The sequence below is a fragment of the Mustela lutreola genome, chromosome 2 (genome assembly GCF_030435805.1).
Source record: "Mustela lutreola isolate mMusLut2 chromosome 2, mMusLut2.pri, whole genome shotgun sequence".
Lineage (NCBI taxonomy): Eukaryota > Metazoa > Chordata > Mammalia > Carnivora > Mustelidae > Mustela > Mustela lutreola.
The window spans coordinates 6,932,262-6,937,085 of record NC_081291.1 but is presented as its reverse complement, the minus strand read 5'-3'; the positions used below and the strand labels follow the sequence as shown (position 1 = coordinate 6,937,085).

General features: G+C 40.3%; 1 pseudogene; it reads right to left on the bottom strand.

Moving 5' to 3' along the window:
• Positions 1-752: 752 nt before the first annotated feature.
• On the bottom strand, positions 753-1,720 carry LOC131823091 (olfactory receptor 7D4-like; annotated as a pseudogene).
• Positions 1,721-4,824: the final 3,104 nt, after the last annotated feature.

The following is a 4,824-nucleotide window of genomic DNA, read 5'->3' as shown; positions in this document are numbered from 1 at the left end:
TTTAAAAAGAGTTCCAAGGTAGTTGAAGTGGCCCATAAGATTCTTTGAAATACAAGCCCAACACTAAGCTCAGGAATAGGAAAATTCAAGGAAAGGAGAAGAGGAATGGGAGCATTCATTCATGCAGTCTTCCTGGGGGCAGTAGGGAAGCAGGCACCCACTGAAAAGCTGAAGGACTCTGGAAACCCAAACTCAGAGTTGTTTGGAAATGCACTCAATAAGCATATGGAGAAAAGTTCAGCCTTGCTAATAACCAAATAAATAATTTATCCATCAGTGTATATAATCTGTTTGGACTTATAATGTGATCAGAGAAACTGAGATCCTGGATTTATGCTTTATGAGAGCAAAGATTTTTGTCTTTTTTTCCCACTTCACTCCTGTGTTCTAGACACCTACTGCAGCCTTTACTGTAAGGAACTAGCAATGGTTATTGATAAAATGCACTATTTCATAACCCTCATGCAACTATTCTGATTTGGTACTTAAAGTGGCTCTGGATTGGAAATCCAAGCTGAGGTGTAGTGATAGGAAAGTAAAAGGAGGGGATGTGGAGAGTGGGAGTGAGGATAACAGAGCAGCCAACATAAGAGGTTAAGGTACATCAGAAAATAGACTCACAAAGCATTTCTGAGCAAAGTCACTTATGAAGGATGGGTGAGAAGTAAAACTTAATGTCACCAAGAGGCAGAATTTCTTTAGCCAATGGCTGCTATTCCTGTCAGTTCAAAAACCCAGAATAAGCATTCATATCATTGAACGTAGATTGTTCTCCCCAAAACTGTTTGTAGAGCCCTCCTGATGTCCCTGTTCGATAGGCTGTAGATGAAGGGGTTCAGCATTGGGGTGACCACAGTGTACATCACCAAGGCAATCATGCCCCTCCAGGAAGATGCATCAAAACTGAGATACACACCAAGGCCTGTCCCATAGAATAAAGAAACCACAGACAGGTGAGATGCACAGGTAGAAAATGCCTTGTACTTCCCATTAGTTGGTGGGATTCTCAGGATTGAGGAGGTGATTTGGGTATAGGAGAAAAGGATCCCAGAGAAGGGAACGATGCCAAGAAGGCTAGTTATGATATATAGCAGGGTACGATTGATCAATGTGTCTGGGCAGGCAAGCGTGAGGGCCTTAGCAAGTTCACAGTAAAAGAGTGGAATTACTCAGTTGGTGCAGAAGGAAAGCCGTAGTATCAACAGACTCTCGGTCAGGGAGAATGACAAGCTGATGAACCAGGACATGAGAACCAGGAGGCCACAGAGCTGTGGGTTCATGATGACTGGGTAGTGCAAGGGGTGGCAGATGGCCACAAATCGGGCATAGGCCATCCCAGTGAGGAGAAAAGTGTCCATACCTCCAAAAACTATAAAGAAATACATCTGAGTGATGCAGCCTGCATAGGTGATGGATTTGCTCTGTGCTTGGATGTTCATCAGCATCTTAGCAACCATGGTGGAGAAGAAACTGATGTTGCAAAGGACAAGTTGGAGAGGAAGAAGTACATGGGGTTGTGGAGGTAGGAGTCACAGCTGATGGCCAGGATGATGAGCAGGTTCTCAAGTACGGTGACCAGGTCCATGGACAAGAACAGACCAAAGAGAAGGGGATGAGGCACTGAGTCTTTGGAAAAGTAAAAATTCTGAAGCACTTGTTTGATTTCTTGCTTCCAAGTTGCCAACTCATCAGCTAGATGATATAAGCAGGGAGTGGCCATGAAATAGGCAGTAGAGAGACTCCAGAATCTACTATTTTTGTTTCTTGGAGTGAAGTGCTGTGCATAATAGCCTTAACATTACAACGTTTAGGAATCCTACATTCTGTTATTCATTACATGCAACAGTTAATAATGTTGATCAGCCCCTGCCCATTGATCTCTGGGACACTCATTTATCCTATTTATCTAGAATCATCAAATTTAAAAGTTAAGGACACCGTTAGATCTTAGCGATAAAGTGGTCCAAAATCACTCTAAAACAAATGTGGAACATGAGGTCCGGTGAACCTCAGTAACTTAATCTGGATTGTTCAACTTGTCTGGAACCCAAAAAAGGGTCAGATAAATATGTTTCAGAGGTGAGAAAATTTGAGAGTCTCTCAAATATCTGGATAGACTATTTCAAGATGAACAGAATGTAGGTTTACTCTTCAAGAAAAATGAAAGGAAGAAGAAGAAAATGTTCTTGCCAAATAATAAACCACATGAACAAATTCTTAACACTTAGTGTACCAGGAGCCATCAACATCCTACAGGGCCAGGGCCAGATGCTTCCTGGACATTATTATTGCTTGACAAAAATATCTTTCATCTATGAATTAAGTATTGGTAAAAATTTCTAATGAAAACATAGGTGTGACGGTTTCAACCATTTCAGTACCATAAGTACCATAAGTACCACAAGTACCATAAGATCAGTACCATCATAACCTCAGTACCATAAGATAAAATACTACTAAGGTCACAAACAGAATTTTGAGTCATATCCTCAGTGGTGCTCATCACTCGGTGGGTAGCTTCATCAGTGAAGTGTCTGCTTTTGGCTCAGTTCGTGATCCCAGGAGTCTGGGATTAAGTCCAGCATCAGGCTCCTTGCTCAGCGGGGAACCTACTTTTTCCTCTCCCTCTGCCTACAACTCCCCCTGCTTGTGCTCTCGCTCTCTCTGTCAAATAAATAAACAAATAAAGTCTTAAAAAAGTTTTCCACAAGAAAAAGTTTTTTTTTTTTTTTTTTTTTTGTAACTATATAGTGGCAGATGTTAACTGGAATTATTTTGGTAATTCATCAAATATTATATGTGCTATATTTTATAAATATATATATATGTATAATTTTATTTAATTATTTGACAGAGAGATTGAGAGAGAGAAAGATTGAGCACAGGCAGGGGGAGATCCAGAGGGAGAGGAAGAACCAGGCCCCCACTAAGCAGGGAGCCTGATGTGGGGCTCAATCCCAGGACCCTTGGGATCATGTCCTGAGCTGAAGGCAGACACTTAACCAACTGAGCCACTAGGCACCGCTATATGTGCAGTATATTGAATCATTATGTTGTATTCTGAAATTAATATAATGTTGCATGCCAATTTGATCTCAAATAGAGAAAACTCACAAAAACCCCAAAGCAGATAGTGTCTCTGGAATGATAAAAATGATCACATCAGAAGCAAATTGTTTAACTATAAATGAACATCTTTGTTCGAACCCTTGGTGGGGTGAGCAGTTTGCAATAATCTCTGCTGAGTTCTGGTGAGAGGATCATGATTCAACTTAAAAGTATGAGAGTTTGTAAAATATTCCCTTAACTTCTATTAAATGTGGCTTACTTTCTTGCCTTCTGATCTGTTCTGTTGAGCAGTGTATCAGAGAATGCACAGGAAATGCCCACAACTCTGGTTATTTCCTGGAGTGTGTTGTGTGCATTAACATCATCAACTGGATTAGAATCGAGGAAAACAATTTCATTTCCTATAGGGGCTGGATTGTGATTCAAATGGGTGATGGAAATGAGGAATAGCGTGCATCTTAAGAAAGAGTTTCCCACACATCAGAAACATTTTATGTTAAGTTAGGTCGAGAGGTTAGAAATTAAAAGTGGAGGATACAACCATTTGTCATTTATACTTTTCCCTTTTTTAAAATTTTTAAAAAAAATTTTTAATTTTTTAATTTTTTCAATTTATTTATTTTCAGAAAAACAGTATTCATTATTTTTTTCACCACACCCAGTTCTCCATGCAATCCATGCCCTCTATAACACCCACCACCTGGTACCCCAACCTCCCACACCCCCGCCACTTCAAACCCCTCAGATTGTTTTTCAGAGTCCATAGTCTCTCATGATTCACCTCCCCTTCCAATTTACCCCAACTCCCTTCTCCCTTCTCCTCTCTAACACCCCTTGTCCTCCATGATATTTGTTATGCTCCACAAATAAGTGAAACCATATGATAATTGATTCTGTCTGCTTGACTTATTTCACTCAGCATAATCTCTTCCAGTCCCATCCATGTTGCTACAAAAGTTGGGTATTCGTCCTTTCTGATGGAGGCATAATACTCCATAGTGTATATGGATCACATCTTCTTTATACATTCATCCGTTCAAGGGCATCTTGGTTCTTTTCATAGTTTGGAGACCTTGGCCATGCTGCTATAAACATTGGGGTACAGATGGCCCTTCTTTTCACTACATCTGTATCTTTGGGGTAAATACCCAGGAGTGCAATGGCAGGGTCATAGGGAAGTTCTATTTTTAATTTTTTTGAGGAATCTCCACACTGTTCTCCAAAGGGGCTGCACCAACTTGCATTCCCACCAACAGTGGAAGAGGGTTCCCCTTTCTCCACATCCTCTCCAATAATGTTGTTTCCTGTTTTGTTAATTTTGGCCATTCTAACTGGTGCAAGGTGGTATCTCAATGTGGTTTTAATTTGAATCTCCTTGAGGGCTAGTGATGATGAACATTTTTTCATGTGTCTGCTAGCCATTGGTATGTCTTGATTGGAGAAGTTTCTGTTCATATCTTCTTCCCATTTTTGATATGTTTGCCTGTTTCGTGTATGTTGAGTTTGAGGAGTTCATTATAGATCCTGGATATCAACCTTTTGTCTGTACTGTCATTTGCAAATATCTTCTCCCATTCGGTGGGTTGCCTCTTTGTTTTTTTGACTGTTTCCTTTGCTGTGCAGAAGCTTTTGATTTTGATGAAGTCCCAAAAGTTTATTTTCGCTTTTGTTTCCTTTGCCTTTGGAGACATATCTTGAAAGAAGTTGCTGTGGCTGATATCGAAGAGATTACTGCCTATGTTCTCCTCTAGCATT